Genomic DNA, 20100 nt, shown 5'->3' on the forward strand with positions numbered 1-20100 from the left:
AATCTTGCCAAGTTAAGGGAATGATGAAAGCAAGTCTGGGCTGGAATGTCCAGATCCCTATTATTTCAAAAGACCTTGGTTTTCTCTCACATATGCTCAGAATCAGAGCAAGATATGTTTTCTGTAGAATGTTTCTTTCTTGTATGCAGGACAAATTATTTAGGATACTGGTTACACAATGGGACAGAACAAGCTAACTTAATGGTGTCACTGCTTTTGAAGACTAAATTCTCTCTGTGATAATGTGTGCAGAACAGAGCACAATGGAGAGTAAAGTACTTGCTAGCATGCAGCCACTGGACAAAGTATTATGAGGAATGGGGATGCTACTTTCAAACAAAGCATTGAAGACATTGTGGAAACTGGAGGTGCACCTGTCCAGCCCATCACCACTGATCATTTTGGTGAAGCACCTGTCCAGCCTGTTGCCACTAGTTCTTTACCATAGTCATGTTTCAGTAAACCCTGTGTCTTATGTATCCTATCCCATCTCTGGGTATATATATATTTTTTTTTGCTGTTGTTGTTCTCTTGGAAACCTGTCCCATGACTCTGGCATAAATGAGATGTAATATTCAATAAATGAAAATTCACATCCAATATCTTAGAGATGAGCGACAGAAATTATAAGTACTTAGTTTAGCAGGTGGCAGTGGAAGTTAAAGAAGTTAATATGTGGGGATTATTGGCAAATGGAAAAGGGGATGGTAAAAGATAAATGATAATATAAATTAATCTATAAATGAAAGCAGAGGCCAGATTATTAAGTGCATTAATTTTGTTTTGTTGAAGGAGTTGTCAATGTTTACTGAGAACAAGGAGAAAAATAAAAGGAGTATGATTGGAATTAATACCTATTATGAGATTTTGGCTCCAGAACTGAACTTCATTTGGAAATGTGGGTTTTGATGTTGATATAGGGTATAAGTAATGATAATTATAAGAAATTGTTTTAGTAATTTTAATCAGAGTATCAAAAAATGGCCTGGTGATGATGCAGATCAAGACAGATAAAATTAAGAACTATTTAAAAATCAGAGTTAATCAGAGTTGATGATCAACTGGATAGATGTGGTGGTCCTTGAGATAGGCCTTCTACCTTATGCCACATAATTGAGTTTTCAGAAAGCAATGCTAAAAATAACATAATACCTCATCTCAGACTTAGAGCAGAATTGCTTAATACTCATTATAGAAGGGGTAAATCTTCAAACGCAGAGTCTCTCAGTTCTGACGCAATCCCCTGGGTTTGCAGGTATCCAGCTATGCTGATCTGTTTGGTTCCATGAAATTAAAGGTTCATGGAGAGCTGGTACAAATTGGAAGCTCCGACTACCTTCTCTGTCTTGATTAATAAAGTCCTTTGTCTTTGAACCAGGAGTCACCAACCCTATCTATAAAGTAGTAGAAACTAATTTATTTGGTTCCAAATAAGGTAAATTCCAAAATATTTCAGAATTACTGATAATGGTTAATTTAGAGACTCAGGTATATTTTTATAATTATTGACTTGGGAATAAAAATCATTGGGATAGTAAATGGAACATGAAGGATGAATGGAAGAAAACATGAATTACTTTAGAAAAGTTGAAGTATTCAAAGAATATATAAAAAGAGAAATTCAATAGACAGTGAACATGTAGTTCCATAAACAAGGAAATAGATTTTTTAAAAAGCAAAGTTCTCAATACATACAAAACATGTATTTTTTTTTAATTGCTTTAAAAAAAATGACAGCGGAATGCATTACAATTCTTACCACACATATATACCACAATTTTCATATCTCTGTTTGTATATAAAGTATGTTGACACCTAATTTATGTCTTCATACATGTACTTTGGAAAATGATGTTCATCACATTCCACCATCCTTGCTACTCTCCTGCTCCCTTCTTTTCCCTCCCACCCCTCTTCCCTATCAAGAATCCATCTATTCCTCCCATGTTCCTCCTCCCTACCCCACTATGAGTCAGCCTCCTTATACCAGAGAAAACATTCAGCATTTGTTTTTTGGGGATTGACTAACTTCACTTAGCATTATCTTCTCTAACTCCATCCATTTACCTGCAAATGCCATGATTTTATTCTCTTTTATTGCTGAGTAAAATTCCATTGTGTATATATGCCACATTTTTTATTCATTTATCCACTTAAGGGCATCTAGGTTGACTCCACAGTTTAGCTATTGTGAATTGTGGTGCTATAAACATTGATGTGGCTGTGTCCTTGTAGGATGATGTTTTTAAGACCTTTGGGTATAGACTGAGGAGAGGAATATCTGGGTCAAATGGTGGCTCCATTCCCATATTTCCAAAGAATCTCCATCCTGTTTTCCATTTTGACTGCACCAATTTGCAGTCCCACCAGAAATGTATGAGTATATCTTTTTCCCCACATCTTTGCCAACATTTATTAATGTTTGTATGCATAATAGCTGCCATTCTGATTGGAGTGAGATAATATCTTAAGACTTGTTTTGATTTTCATTTCACTAATTGCTAGAGATAATGAGCATTTTTTCATATATTTGTTGATTGATTGTATATCCTCTTCTGAGAAGTGTCTGTGTAGGTCCTTGGCCCATTTTTTGATTGGGTTATTTGTTTATTTTAGTGCTTAGATTTTTGAGTTCTTTATATACCCTAGAGATTAGTGCTCTATCTGATGTCTGAGGGGTAAAAATTTGCTCTCAGCATGTAGGCTCTCTTTTCACCTCACTAATTGTTTCTTTTGCTGAGAAGGAACTTTTTAGTTTGATTTCCATCCCATTTATTGATTCTTAGTTTTAATTTTTGCACTATTGGAGTCTTATTTAGGAAGTTGGGGCCTAATCCCACATGATGAAGATTAGGACCTACTTTTTCATCTATTAGATGCAGAGTCTCTGGTTTATTTCCAAGGTCTTTGATCCATTTTGAGTTGAGTATTGTACATGGTGAGAGATAGGGGTTTAATTTCATTTTGTTGCATATGGATTTCCAGTTTTCCCAGCACCAGCATCATTTGTTGAAGAGGCTTATCTTTTCTCCAGTGAATGTTTTTGGCACCTATGTGTAATATAAGATAATTGTAACTTTGTGGGTTAGTCTCTGTGTCCACTATTCTGTACCATTGGTCTACCAGTCTGTTTTGGTGCCAAAACCATGCTGTTTTTGTTACTATTACTCTGTAGTATAGTTTAAGGTCTGGTATAGCAATGCAACCTGCTTCACTCTTCATGCTAAGGATTGCTTTAATTATTCTGGGTTAGGGTCTGAGATTATCCTAATTGTTTTTCACCCATATATAATCGGATTCCTTTCTCTCTTGGCTTTTAAAATTCTCTCCTTATTCTGTATGTTGGACTTTTTTATTATAATGTGCCTTGGTGTGGATCTGTTGTGATTTTGTACATTTGGCATTCTATAGGCTTCTTGAATTTGAATTTCCAATTTATTTTTCATGTTTAGAAAGTATTCTGATATTACTTCATTGAATAGACTATTCATTCCTTTGGTTTGGACCTCTATGCCTTCCTCTACCCCAATAACTTTTAAATTTGCTCTTTTCACGCTGTCCCATATTTCTTGAATGTTCTGCTCATGGTTTCTTACCATTTTTCTGTGTGGTCTATGTTCTTTGCAAGATTATAAATTTTATCTTCATTGTCTGATGTCCTATCTTCCAAGTGGTCTACTTTGTTGGTGATGCTTTCATTTGAGCTTTTAATTTGTTTTATTATTTCTTTCATTTCAAGGATTTCTGTTTGTTTTTATAAGAAGCTCTATCTTCCTGTTGAGGTAATCGTTTGCTTCTTGGATTTGTTTACGTAGCTCCTTGTCAATGTTATTTTTCACTGCTTGTATTTGCTCTAGTATCTTCTTTGAGTTCACATAACATTTTAACCATGTATATCCTGAAATATTTCTCTGTCATTCTTTTCTGCTGTAGTTGCCAATGATCCTAATGATGTGTTTTCTTGATTTATTTGGGGCACTTTCTTCCCTTGTTTTTTCATGTTGCTCATGTGTCTTCCTTTCCAGCTCTGTGGGTCTGGTGTGTTATTTATTTTACCCTATAGATTTGTAGTGATCTTGTAGGGTTCCAAGATCCCTCCTTTGTCGGGAAGGACAATGTTAACAGATCCCAATATCAACAATACATCACTTATAAATAATTTGTTGTTATTAAGGCATCTACAGTTTAGTCTCAATGTCCAGAAATGTTGGATTCAATTATTCTTTAAAATATAATCAGTAGTTTTGTAAAAAGGTTTACAGTTTCTGGTGGTGGACAATAAACTGGGGATTGGGCGTAGGACGACATGCTGAGGGGAAAAGATGTGAGTGTATAGAGTTAATATATCTTAGGAAATGTGAAAGAGAAATCCAATGAAGAGGGTTAGTAGCAGGGGAATAGACAAGAAGTAATTTAGGGTAGACACTTACATGGGAAGACATTAGAGTATATAAAACAAACACACATATGTATTTAGAAAAATGCAGAATGTAAAAATAGTAAAATTTAGAGGGTGAAAAAAGAAGAAGAAAATAGAAAGAAAGAAAAAAAAAGAGAAGGAAAAAAGGTGGGGCATATGCAGCTCCTCTATATTATTCAGATGACTCAGTCCTCAAAGTCTTATTTCATGCAAAGTTCTTGGTTTCACATATGTTGGGGATGTGAGGGCCAGAGTATAGAAGGGTAGAAGAGAGAAGAAAAAAAAAGAGAGAGAGAGGAAAAAATACTTGAGAGAAGAAACCAGGGTTGTTGCTAATTTTAGAGATCCTTATCTTTCCTGCTTCTCTTCTCATCCAGTATGTGGGGTTGTCTGTTTTAAGCTGGTGTCTCTGCCCTCAGGATGATGTAGGTAATCTGGGTGAGAAGACTGGATCTGGTGTGGAGCATCTGGAAGCAGGGAGAACTGCCTACCAGTCCCAGCAGGGAAATTGCACCTCATGGGTCTCTTTTTGGGACCGCTCCTCTGACTTGAGTGCCCGGTATTTTTTCCCTCTCTTGTCTGGAGATTTCCCAGATCCTGGTCTCTCTGATATGTGCTAGACTTTAGTCCCCTCCCCTCTCTCACTTAGCAGTTCCCAACTTAGGGACCTCTCACTCCCAGGCTCACACCAGGTGAGCGGTGCCCTGGTGGCACTGCACACCTGCCCAACTGAGAGCTGTTTTTGTGTTGAGTGGTCACTGTGCTGTTGGGGATGGGGGGAGTGGGAGTTGGAAACCAGGTATCTGGCCAGATGGAGATCCAATCTGAGAGCTGCGCCCACCATATATGTCGAGAAAGATTTTCCAAGATGGAGTCAGTCTGCCTCCAGTGCCAGAGTGTCTGGTGAGGTTGTGAGAGCTGGGAGATGGCCTTGTGCTGTGGTTAGATAGCAGCTGAGTGACCTGCATGGGAGCTGAGCAAAGTCTGGAGTTCTCCAGAGGTACTGATAGGTGATTCTGCTAAGCCACTTGAGATCCTCCCGTGGGATAGGACTTCGGGCTTTGGGTCCCGAGTCCAGAGTCCTACTCAAACACTGAGGCTCTGAGTTCTGCGTGGGGGGTCACAGCACTGGTGATTTCTGTGAAAATCCGCTGTATAGGGGTCCTCTCACACTCTCTGAGATGCTGTATTCTGACTAGGTGAGACTTAAGAGACGGAGCAACATTGGATGCTGCCTCTCTCTGGTCCACCATCTTCTCTTCCTCCAACATATATTTTTTTAAATAAAAATACACATGTGATTTCTTAAAAGCTGTTAATAGTGCACTTTTTATATTCTGTGTCTTCTAAGGTGTTCATCAAAAGTTTTCTTCCTTCTTTCTTTCTCTCTCTTTTTTTCTTTAATAAAGCTAACTATCATGATTTAGGAAATTGGAAAAGAAAATGCAGAAAACTGTTTGATCAATAAAAATCTCACATTTTAAAATTGCAACTGGGTTCTATATCTTAGAAGAGATTTAAGCTACTCTATGCCTCTGATATTTAACCTACTTCTTATTTGTTATATGTTACATGCACATTTCATTTTACTTGTAACTTATGGCAAGACCTTAGAAAAGCAACTGTGTTCTGGAATATACAATTTTCTTGCTATGCAGAAAACACTCAGTAGTAATAATTATGCCATAATAATTTTAATAAAATAAAAAAATCCCTTTTTTATCCTTCACAACTTTCATGGAGAAATTTTGTTAGTGGAAATTATAAAATGTATTAGCAAAGTTTATTTACAAAGTTTTTCCCTCTCAAAACTCCAACAGAGGGGCTGGGGATGTGGCTCAAGCGGTAGCGCGCTCGTCTGGCATGCGTGCGGCCCGGGTTCGATCCTCAGCACCACATACAAACAATGATGTTGTGTCCACCAATAACTAAACAAAAATAAATACTAAAAAACTCTCTCTCTCTCTCTCTCTCTCTCTCTCTCCCTCTATCACTCTCTTTAAAAAAAAAATAAAACTCCAACAGAGTTGTAAAGATCTGTCTACGTATATTCTTTGTTTTCCATGATTTAATTGTCAAACATACAAATATAGTTATCAAAAGGATAATGACAAAATAGCTGAAATTACTATGTTAAAAGTATATTATATTATTCATTGATTGAAACTCTTTTTATCATCTGAAGTTCTCTTAAAAAATGTCTTTCCTATCAACATTTCTTTCGCAATATGCATGTGCTGTCAAAAGAGGGAGGACTTAAGCAAATATTTGTGTATGGCAGGTAAAAGTTTGTTATCAGGAGAACATAAATATCAGTTTCTGATTAAGATTAATGCTCATGGCTGGCTGCAGTGGTGCATACCCATAATCCCAGCAGCTAAGGAGACTGAGGCAGGAGGACTGTGAGTTCAAAGCCAGCCTCAGCAACTAAGTGAGGCCCTAAGAAACCTAGCAAGACCCTGTCTATAAATAAAAATATTTTCAACAAAGACGGGATGTAGCTCAGTGGTTAAGATCCCTTGGTTCAATCCCCTGTACCAAAAAATAAAAATAAAAATTAATGCTCATATTTACGTGGATAGCAACAATCACCATGCACAATGTAAAATGAAAGGTAATCAGAACCACATTATTCAATAATTACACAATAGCTGAAGATAGACTTTATTTCCAAATTAAATACAAAACTTATATTCTGTATGTGGAAATATGTATATGATTTTAGAGTACATTGTTCCTAATCTTAAGAAAAATTATTCATTACATATGCAGTATTTCTAAATAAATTATTCACATTGATTAATTTCACTTGTCTTACTAATTTTTCAAAGTAGCCAGAGCTTTGAAATTTCTTGTCCTTTATTTTACTGTACTTCACTTGAGCTGCCTAATTGGAGAGTTAATGGACAATGAAGTGGCCAAAGGTAGATAGCAAAGAGAAGGAAAAGGCAAATAAATAGATTTTTTTTCTTTACAGAAGAGATAACATGCAGTCAATTTAAGCAGGTGAATTGATTCATCTTAGAGTGCTATCCCTATTTCATTAATTAAGGCAAAAGCCTTACCAAGGAAGATAATACATTTTTTTCTTTTTAAAAATGATTTACATGAATTTGTTTTTATGTTTTCATTAGATGAGAGATTATTTAAACATTGTTGAACTATAGTTTTAAGATTCTAAAAACTGTGAAAAATGAGGAAATGACCCAAAATGTGAAATAGTAAAATAGAGACACAAGTTGAATCTTTGAGATGACACACCAATAAGTTATATTCTATTAATCATAGAGCAATGATTCATGATTATTGGTATCATTTCTCAGTAAATTGTTCTATAGACAGAATGGAAAATCTTTATATGGAACTTTAATAGTATACTCATTGGAGGATACCATAGTGATTGAAATATAGAAAGAAAACAATAAATAATTTTTATCTTGCACCTGAAATTAGGAAATATACTTTTGATCACATTGCATTTCATGACTATTATAGTGTAGATGTGACATCCTCCAAAAGCACACACGTAAGACAATTCAAGAAGGTTCAGAGGAGAAATGATTGGGTTGGAAGAGTCTTAGTCCAATCAATAAATTCACCTCCTGATAGGGATTCACGGAGTGGTAACTGAAGTAGTAGGGTGTGGCTGGGGGAGGTGGGAATTGAGGCATCCTTCTCCCTCTCCCTCTTTTTCCCCCTCTCCCTCCCTCCTTCTGATCACCATGTGAGTTTCTTCCCTCTTCTGCCATAATGTTCTGCCTCTCCTTGAGGCCTGAGAAATGGAGCCTGCTGCCTGTGGATTTAGACCTTTGAAACTGTGAGCCCCCAAATAAACTTTTCCTCCTAAAATTGTTATGGTCAGATCTTTTGGTCATAGCAGCTAAGTAGCTGACTAAAACAATGATTAATTGAGAGGTAAAACCTAATCTTTTTTATAGATATAGTAGTTATTTTTTCATCTTTTCATAGCACTGTCCAACTAAGCAGTGGCTTGGATTACACCTCAATGATATGTTTCTCAAACTTGTCAGTGTAAAAGCAATTGGATTTAAAAATCCAATGACCTTTGCATGTTAGAGAAAAAGTGATGAATTAGATAATATTTAAGAGAAATAAAACCTTTAGATTTTACTTCAAATTAATCTACCCCCAAAATACAATCTGGAAGACTTAACAAAAATAAGAAAATAGAGTGTGCTTAAAATTATTCCTCATGAACTGTAATATAATAGAAATACCTGCAGAGATAAAATAACGCAAAACCTTCAAATGTGTTCCAGTATCTATAAGCTTTCATAGGAGTTCAAAGGACACACTTGTTAGCATTCAATTGTGCTCTCTATTCTAGACAACATCTAAAATTCTGTCTCCATTTTGCATATCCCATTTTAAATGCATTTTTGATATGTGATACAAATGTAAAGGAGGGTGAACAAGATCACACAATAGCTAAAAACCATGTCATATGGACAATAAATGAAATTAGTAGGAACTTCATATCATTATTACTTTTGAGACACTCAGTGAAGATGCAGAAAATAGAAAATAAACTTTTTATTTATTTTATTTGTAAAGATTTACCAACTTGACCCCAAAGACTGCAAACTATTCACTTCATTAGTAAGTTCAAACTCTGTATACATACTTGGTGAACTTTTGCCTTGTACTTGAGAAAGTTGGTTCAAAGTGAAACATTATACTTAAATCATTTCAAGATAACTATAAGGAACACCGTAAGCTACATTCACATTTATTATAGTTTTCTTTATTTTGTCAAAATTTGTTTTTATTACTTAGAGGTCCATGGTGAGACAGTCTGTACTATGAATAGAATATAACTTTTTAAACAACCAAAACTGGATGGAAATCTCTACTTTGGTTTAGAAAAAAAATCATTTGATTTTGTACTCTAATTTCTTCCTCTTTAATTAACATATTATTTACATCACAGGACTTCTGGTTAAAGATAATACTGAATACAAAGTGCTTAGCATTGTGCTTATCTTACAACATTTCTCCAATATATGTATCATAAACTTCTCTCACCCTAATTAAGCTACATTTTCAGTTATTTTATTGACAGTGAAAGAATAATTATCTGCCTTTTAAAACTCTTTCTTTTTTTTACTTTGAGCAATATTAAGATGGAAACAATGGGTTGGATTTTTACCTATATCCTCATGCAATGCCCATTGGAAGAAACATGAAAATACCAAATGTTAACATTTCAAAGTTTATAATATATTATTGTGAATGTATGAAGGTTAATATCTATAATGGTCAGATTTTAATGAGCAATTTAATTCAAAAAATAAAATTTCTATTTGTGATTTACCTTATCCAACATTTGATGATATAATATTATGCTTGAATCAATATGATTTTAAGTTGTTTTTCTTTTTCACTTTAATTTTTATTTTCTTAAATTATGTGGACTAATTAATATATCTTCCATTCATTTTCCACATTTGATAACTGATAAATTTAACAATTGTCTACAGCTTCTAATATAAAAAATATATGAATGAATAATTTAAACAATAACACACCCCTACAAAATGATACTGTCAAGAAATCCATTAGTTCTAAAATTTAAGATCTGTCATTCCTGTGCCTTTAGAAAGGGGATTGGAACATCTGAATGTAAACAGACACATGCTTAAAGCAAAATGATATGGTAAATCAGTAAACTTCTTTTGTTTTCATTTACGTAGCTTTTGACTGAACTTGTTGACTATTTATCTTGATGTAATTCTCAAGTAGCTTTCTTTTTCAGATACATAATTGTCAACTTTGTGGTTATGAGTTCAAATATCTATAACCCAAACAACTGATGGAATACTTAGGACACATGTCTAAGTATCAGAGAATTTTAAATTCAAATAAAATGTTAACAAATTGAATAGTATAAATATGACCCAGGTAGGTTTCCTTAATATTTAAGTAATAAGTAGAATATCTGAAACAGATATATTTTAATGAATAATTTTTATAAACTTTAAAAACATGCAAAGGTCAATCAAGTTCACTTGATTGATGAGAAATGATTGTGTTGAAAAGTTGTTTCTAAGACTGTATTTATATGATTTGACTAAGATGTTGAAAATGCTTTCAGTGGTTTTTTTATATTAGTTAAGAATTTAGTTGGATCTTCTGTATTTCATCTTATGTGTGTTTATCTCTTTTAAATAATCAATACCAGGTTAATAATCAGGGTTTTTAATTAGAAATTCAAATTCTGGATATATATAATATAGATGGAACTACATGTAAATTCATAGGAAGAAATCATAAATTGGTAGAAAGAATTGATGAAAACAAAGGGAAATCAGATATAGAAATTGAATACTAAAAAAAGAATGCAATAAGAGATGGTGATTAAATATAAACCTCAATCTAGATCCTGTCATGGTCACTTGTGCAAGTCATTGCCAAGAAATCTACAGCTACTCCACAGTGACACCCCAGAAAGCCCCTGATTATACAGTCTTGGCACAAATGAGAGTTGGTTAGCAATTGTTATTACTTTTTCATTTTTGTGTACTGAATATAAGTTCAAGTTAAGTGCAATCAATTGGTTATGTTTAGGTTATGTTCAACATTCAAGCCTGTGTTTTTAGAGAGACAGGAAGTACGTCAGAACAATGAGCATTCCAGAATGAGATGTGGAGGTTTTCACAGCAGAACACTGACCTAAATTAAGATTCCTATTCATTCTCAGAAATATTCAAGAAATACAAATGTCTATAATTCCAAATAGCTTTTACTTCTTTTACATTATTATTGATTTAAAAAACTTAACCACACATTATTACAGAGAATTAGGAAACATAAAATCTCAAAGAAAACATAATAATTCTATAATATAGATATTAATATAATACAACTATTAAGATTGTATCACTGTTCTTTTGCCTCTATTTTGATTATCAGGAATATGTTTGCATACACATTGCAGTTATACACACTTGCATACCTATAAGTCACTTTTACTTTCCCAAATCAGATCCTATGTAATGGATTAAAGTTTGTATCCTGCTTACTTTACAATTCATCAAGAATAGTAAACACTGAATTTCTGATCTTGTACAGTATTCCAGTCTAAGTAACTATTGCCATTAAGTTTTTCTATGGATTAACATATAAACAACTTTTTGATGTTGTTAGAAATAATGATAGAATTTAATAATTTGTTGAAATTTTGTATGTTTTTTGCAGAATATATTTCCTCAAAAGGATATTCCTGAAAAGATGTCTTTAAGTGTCTTAAAATATATTGATAGTTTTCTAGAAATATTTATCTACTAGTAATGTAAGATGTCATTTTAAACTCTCATCCAATGATAACAATTCCAAGGATATTTCATAATAAGAAAAACAAAAGATCTTTCATTTTGCATTAGTTTGAAAATCTGTGACATTAATTGCTTTCATTTGCTAATGAGTTTTATATGTTTTGAGGTTATGCTAATACAATTGGTAATATAATGTTAAAAAAAAAGATCAAACCAATTCCTTCTCTCTCAAAACTTGAAATAGAAGAAAGAAAAAACTAATGAAACAATTAAAAGCTAGTTAGGAAGATCTATGAAGTATAGAGGATGCTATGGAAGATTTAATATGAGCAGGAGAGTCCAAACTCATATACACCAGTGTCTCCTGGGAGAAATAACATCTAGCATGAAAGCTGAACAACTATACCAGTGAAGGGAAGAATAGGGAGATGATTCCAGACAGAGAAGAAACAGCACAAAAACTTGAAAGCAATGTTGAAGCAACTGAAGTTCTCTTAGAAAACTTACAGCATCAAGTGCATAGTAGACTGTGAAGGAACACAATAATATAAAGCAAAAACATAAAGAATAAATTCAATTTAAATGGGAGGCTTCATTCTAAAAACCCAGATCCATCCTTCTTATCTAGTTATTTTTAGAAAAGGGGAATATGGTTTAAGACTCAGATATCAGGAAGCTCATTCTCTCTACGTGTTCCCAGGTAGAATTATACAGAGAAGAAGGATGGCCATGACTATCTTAGGAGAAAATGATTAAAAATAACTATAAATGGAGCAGAAAAATGAAAAGAAATAAATATCTTGAAAGACACTTGGTGATAGATTTTGTGTTGGATGGTAAATGGGAGAGAGAAAAGAAAAAAGAATAAAATATTAGAGTTCATTTCAGAACATAACATCTTTGAAGTGTCTTGTCTACAAAATGTGTGAGAGAATATGCAGAGTAGGTAGCTAGCATTTTGACCCTATTATATTTCAGAAGAGATGATAGAGTGAGCAAGCAGAGAAGAGGCATTGCACAAAACCAATGAGACTAGTGTGGATGCTGAAAAAATGGGCATATTACCATATGACTATTTTAAATTTTTCCTAGAATGTCTGATCCTATGATTTTTTTCCCTACAGAAGTGTTAAAGTTTCTTCTGTGTACAAGATCTGCATATATTAATTATATCATACTCTAATCATTTATCATTGTTTTAATTATATTTTGTCAATTGTGATTTATTTTCCACAATTACTAAAATGAATTGAATCATTCAACCACATAATATTGCAAGTCTCTAACCTGTGTTAGACTTTTACCCATTTTCTAAATAGCACTATTTCATGCTTAGAATGAATCTGTTTTGTATAAACTTATTAATACAAGGAAAATATCTATGAGAGATCAATATTGTGCTGTTTTCTTATTGCACTAACACAATATCTCTTTAGGAGTGGAATAAATGAGACATGCTTCCTAGCAACACTCTTCATTACATACCTTACATTGCTTAGCAGCAGACTTCCAATAAAGTGTTACCTTGAATTGGTATGATATCAGTCCTCCCTGAGTTAAGAAATTTACTGCTACTTATCTCCAACTTCATATATATATATATATATATATATATATATATATATATATATATATATATATAGTAGTTGGACACAAAAACTTTTATTTATTTATTTATTTATTTATTTATTTGTTTTTTAGGTGGTGCCAAGGATCGAACCCAGTGGTTCTGCAAGTGCTAAGAGAGTTCTCTACTGCTGAGCCACAACCCTGGCCCTCATCTCCAACTTCTTTGATGGTTACACTCTGGGATCAGATAAGGTAGAAAATCAATGCTCCTGGCTTCCTTTTACTTCTGTTAGTCAATGTTTCATCACTGTGACCAATATATTTGGAGAAAAAAAAAAACAGAGGAGAAAGCATTTATTTGGGGTTAATATTTTAGAGATTCAATTTATATTTGGTTGCATCCATAGCTATCTGCCCAAGGTAAGACAGCCCTCATGATGGAAGGGCATGATTGAGAAAAGCTTCTAAGAACATGGTGGCTAAGAAGCAAGGAGAGAGAAAGGGTCACAGGAAAGAGGAATCTTTAAAAAGCATGCCTTAATGACCACCTTCTCCAGCCACCCCCCACCTGCCTACAGGTAACAACCTTTAAATCTATTCAAATTCTGATGGGCTGATTGAATTACAGCTCTCACAATCTAATTATTTTTACCTCTGAATATTCCTGCATGAACACAGGAGCTTTGGGGAAAATCCTTGTATCAAGTTTATATCATCTCAGAATGCTGCTTCCCAAATATATTCTCTTTATATTCATTAGGTGAGATATTTGAATGAATATTCTGTCTAATGTCTCTCAATAAACTCATTTTATTTATCTTATGTATCAACATTATTGGAGTTATGATATGTTTCAAGCCCACATCCAAAAAGAAAATAAATACTGCTATTTTGTGCTTCTATATATACTTCTATACATAATGGCTTTGAAAAAAGTATTTGTTACAATGATAAGCTGTATTTATTAATAATGCACCATTCAGGAGTTTGCCCTTATTTGTTTCCTCTGTCAATTTTAATATATGTATGGAGTTTTTTTGGGGTTTTATTAGCACCAGAAATATTTCCTAGGAGGACAAATATTAAACATCCTGGTGGAGATATCACATCCTAAAAATCCAGCGATAGGCTTTTATTATGTCTAAATAAGAACCTAATAAAAAAGTAGAATATAGGATATTAAGCAAAATAAATATCAGAATGGAGATATAAACACAGATGTGTGACTTGTAAATTGTATGCTCAACTCCATGAATTATTCTATTTTTCTTTAAGCTAATTTGAAATTAAAATAATTAAAATGTACTAACATGAACAAAATTTGCAAAACCTATATAATAAGAAAAGTTTTTCAAAAAGAATAAGTCTCAATTATATGAGGTACCTAGAACCGTAAAATTCTTTGAAAAATAAAGTAAAATGGGAGTTTCCAAAGACTGGCAAGAAGGAGATAGTGGGAGTTGTTGTATACAAAGTTTTAATTTGGGAAGAAAAATCATGATGTTGAACAACCGTTGCTGCTGCCCATCATGATTATTGCTAATGCCACTAAATGACATACCTAAAATTTTGTTAAAATGTTAAGTCTTGTGAAAGTTTTGCTAATAAAACATTTTTAAAAGCCACATGCAAAAACAATACAGATTAAACATATATTAAGATCATTTCTGATTCTTAAATAATAGAAAACATTAAAAATTAATAATGAATAATAGTTATACCATTTATAATAACAAAGTCTTAGAAGCTTTTAATCCATTTATTCAAGGTTCTTATTTACACATAATAAAAGCCTAAGAACTTTGTGTGCATTGTTTTCTTCACCCTCACAATCTTATATATTACAATAATGATTATACTCATTTTTTGATGAAGTGGTAGAAATACATGTTGATAAAGTCACTTGCCCCAAATCACAAAGGGAAGAAGTGACAGAGCTCAGAGTAAGTACAGAAATGATATTCTTAATTAGTGCTTCTGTGGGGAAAAATTGTTTTTATTAAGGGCATACTATGTATCAGATTTTTTAAAAATACTTTGCATGTGTTATTAATTAAGCAGGTTATGTTAATAATATCTAAAAATATATAATAATAACTAACAATACCAATTGTTATATAAATATACCAATCCTATGAGTATTAAATAATACCATAAATATCACAATATTAGGCTGTCTTTTGCTATATAGTAAACAAGAAATAAATACTACTATGAATTTTATTTCTAGTTGTATAGTCCCAGAGTCATTTGTGCCAAATGTTTTGTTGGTTGTACTTTAATGTCCTTGTCAATAATTCAGAAAATGTATTATTTGAATGTCATATATATTAATTTTGTTTGGTAAACCTCTTCTTTTTGATCTTAGTTTATCTTCCATCCCTATTCTTGAAGTTTCTGTTTTCAACAATGATATTTAGGGTAGGTATAATGTATCCTGATAATTTTTGTTACAGATTCATTAGTGTAATAACTGTATAATTCACTGCTACATTGTAATGCCTCACAACAAGTTGGTAGGAGAGATTCTTTAAATAAAAAAGTTAAAATTCTATTCTTACTGCATATGTTGGTTATGCATTTATATTAATGTATGGAATTTAAAGTGAAATTGAAAACTAGGTAACAACATAGTTATTCTGTTATTTCTAAGCTATAATATTACAAAGACAAGAAGTTTTTCTTATGTAGTACAGATCCAACATTTAAGTCAAGGATAACAAAAATAGTCCTTATTCACTGGGACACAATCCAGGTGAATCATGATTTATGTGCCTATTTTAGATATGAAGAGGAGGAGCATTATGATAATATAGCTTTCTCATTTGAAGGTAAAAATATTAGTCCAATTTTCTCACATAATATTATCAAAAGAAGAAAAATAAACTAAGAACTGAACTATCAATCATATTAAACAATGCATTAAAGCAATATCACAATACATAGATTCTTTAAATAAAACGTACATACTTGTAATTCATACATTAAAATTATAACTTTTATGGGACAAAGACATATAAAATTAAGCTTAAACTTCTTATTTATTTATTTATTTATACTGTTTAAATCTATTTTTTTGTTTATTTATTTTTATTGGTTGTTCACAACATTACAAAGCTCTTGACATATCATATTTCATACATTAGATTGAAGTGGGTTATGAACCCCCAATTTTACCCCAAATGCAGATTGCAGAATCACGTCGGTTATACATCCACAATTTTACATAATGCCCTATTAGTAATTGTATTCTGCTACCTTTCCTATCCCCTAATATCCCCCCTCCCCTCCCCTCCCATCTTCTCTCTCTACCCCATCTACTGTAATTCATTTCTCTCCTTGTTTATTTTCCCATTCCCCTCACAACCTCTTATATGTAATTTTGTATAGCAATGAGGGTCTCCCTTCATTTCCATGCAATTTCCCTTTTCTCTCCCTTTCCCTCCCATCTCATGTCTCTGTTTAATGTTAATCTTTTCCTCCCAGCTCTGTTCATAGTTGCTCTCATTATATCAAAGAAGATATTTGGTATTTGTTTTTTAGGGATTGGCTAGCTTCACTAAGCATAATCTGCTCTAGTGCCATCCATTTCCCTGCAAATTCTATGATTTTGTCATTTTTTATTGCTGAATAGTACTCCATTGTGTATAGATGCCACATTTTTTTTATCCATTCATCCATTGAAGGGCATCTGGGTTGGTTCCACAGTCTAGCTATTGTGAATTGTGCTGCTATGAACATCGATGTGGCAGTATCCCTGTAGCATGCTCTTTTAAGGTCTTCAGGGAATAGTCCGAGAAGGGCAATAGCAGGGTCAAATGGTGGTTCCATTCCCAGCTTTCCCAGGAATCTCCAAACTGCTTTCGAAATTGGCTGCACCAATTTGCAGTCCCACCAGCAATGTACAAGAGTACCCTTTACTCCACATCCTCGCCAGCACTTGTTGTTGTTTGACTTCATAGTGGCTGCCAATCTTACTGGAGTGAGATGGTATCTTAGGGTGGTTTTGATTTGCATTTCTCTGACTGCTAGAGATGGTGAGCATTTTTTCATGTACTTGTTGATTGATTGTATATCCTCCTCTGAGAAGTGTCTGTTCAGGTCCTTGGCCCATTTGTTGATTGGGTTACTTGTTATCTTATTGTCTAATTTTTTGAGTTCTTTGTATACTCTGGATATTAGGGCTCTATCTGAAGTGTGAGGAGTAAAATTTGTTCCCAGGATGTAGGCTCCCTATTTACCTCTCTTATTGTTTCTCTTGCTGTGAAAAAACTTTTTAGTTTGAGTAAGTCCCATTTGTTGATTCTTGTTATTAACTCTTGTGCTATGGGTGTCCTATTAAGGAATTTGGAGCCCGACCGCACAATATGTAGATCGGAGCCAACTTTTTCTTCTATCAGACGCAGAGTCTCTGATTTGATATCAAGCTCCTTGATCCATTTTGAGTTAACTTTTGTGCACGGCAAGAGAAAGGGATTCAGTTTCATTTTGTTGCATATGGATTTCCAGTTTTCCCAGCACCATTTGTTGAAGATGCTATCCTTCCTCCATTGCATGCTTTTAGCCCCTTTATCAAATATAAGATAGTTGTAACTTTGTGGATTAGTCTCTGTGTCCTCTATTCTATACCATTGGTCCACCCGCCTGTTTTGGTACCAGTACCATGCTGTTTTTGTCACTATTGCTCTGTAATATAGTTTGAAATCTGGTATCGCTATACCGCCTGATTCACACTTCCTGCTTAGAATTGCTTTTGCTATTCTGGGTCTTTTATTTTTCCATATGAATTTCATGATTGCTTTCTCTAATTCTACAAGAAATGCCATTGGGATTTTGATTGGCATTGCATTAAACCTATAGAGAACTTTTAGTAATATCGCCATTTTGATAATGTTAGTTCTGCCTATCCATGAACAGGGTATATTTTTCCATCTTCTAAGATCTTCTTCTACTTCTCTCTTTAGGGTTCTGTAGTTTTCATTGTATAAGTCTTTCACCTCTTTTGTTAGGTTGATTCCCAAGTATTTTTTTTTTTTTTGAGGATATTGTGAATGGAGTGTTTTTCCTCATTTCCGTTTCAGAAGTTTTGTCGCTGATATACAGAAATGCCTTTGATTTATGCGTGTTGATTTTATATACTGCCACTTTGCTGAATTCATTTATTAGTTCTAGTAGTTTCTTTGTAGACCCTTTTGGGTCTTCTAGGTATAGAATCATGTCATCCGCAAATAGTGATAATTTAAGTTCTTCTTTTCCAATTTTTATGCCTTTAATTTCTTTCATCTGTCTAATTGCTCTGGCCAGTGTTTCAAGAACTATATTGAATAGAAGTGGTGAGAGAGGGCATCCCTGTCTTGTTCCAGATTTTAGAGGGAATGCCTTTAACTTTTGTCCATTCAGATTGATGCTAGCCTGAGGCTTAGCATAGATAGCTTTTACAATGTCGAGGTAAGTCCTGTTATCCCTAGTTTTTCTAATGTTTTGAACATAAAGGGATGCTATACTTTGTCGAATGCTTTCTCTGCGTCTATCGAAATGATCATATGGTTCTTATCTTTAAGTCTATTGATGTGGTGAATAACATTTATTGATTTCCGTATATTGAACCATCCTTGCATCCCAGGGATGAATCCTACTTGATAATGGTGCACAATTTTTTTGATGTGTTTTTGTATTCGATTCGCCAGAATTTTATTGAGGATTTTTGCATCTAGGTTCATTAGAGATATTGGTCTGTAGTTTTCTTTCTTTGAGGTGTCTTTGTCTGGTTTCAGAATCAGGGTGATGTTGGCCTCATAGAATGAATTTGGAAGAGCTCCCTCTTTTTCTATTTCCTGAAATAACTTGAAATGTATTGGTATTAATTCTTCTTTAAAGGTTTTGTAAAACTCCACTCTATACCCATCCGGTCCTGGGATTTTCTTGGTTAGTAGTCTTTTGATGGCTTCTTCAATTTCATCCATTGATATTGGTCAGTTCAAATTGTGTGTATCCTCCTGACTCAGTCTGGGCAAATCATATGACTTAAGAAATTTATCGATGGCTTCACTATCTTCTATTTTATTGGAATATAGGTTTTCAAAACAATTTCTAATTGTCTTCTGTATTTCTGTAGCATCTGTTGTGATATTGCCTTTTTCATCCCGTATGTTAGTAATTTGAGTTCTCTCTCTCTTCTCTTCGTTAGCATGGCTAAAGGTCTGTCGATCTTATTTATTTTTTCGAAGAACCAACTTTTAGTTTTGTTAATTTTTTCAGTAGTTTCTTTTGTTTCAATTTCATTGATTTCCGCTCTGATTTTAATTATTTCTTGCCTTCTGCTACATTTGCTGTTGTTTTTCTCTTCCTTTTCTAGGGCTTTGAGATGAAGTGTAAGCTCATTTATTTGTTGTTTTTTTCTTTTTTTGAGGAATGACCACGAGGCGATGAATTTTCCTCTTAAAACTGCTTTCATTGTGTCCCATAGATTCCGATATGTTGTGTCTGTATTTTCATTTATCTCTAATAATTTTTTGATTTCTTCCTTTATGTCTTCTGTAACCCATTGATCATTCAGTAACATATTGTTCATTTTCCATGTGATGTAGGATTTTTCCTTCCTTCTTTTATCATTGATTTCCAGTTTCATTCCATTATGATCAGATGATATGCATGGTATTATCTCCACCCCTTCATATTTACTGAGGGTTGCCCTATGGCATAATATATGGTTTATTTTTGAGAAGGATACATGTGCTGCTGAGAAAAAGGTATAACCATTTGATGATGGTTGATATATTGTATATATGTCAGGTTATTGATGGTGGTACTGAGTTC

Source organism: Spermophilus citellus, assembly GCF_964194105.1.
Source record: "Spermophilus citellus genome assembly, chromosome: 1".
NCBI classification, from domain to species: domain Eukaryota; kingdom Metazoa; phylum Chordata; class Mammalia; order Rodentia; family Sciuridae; genus Spermophilus; species Spermophilus citellus.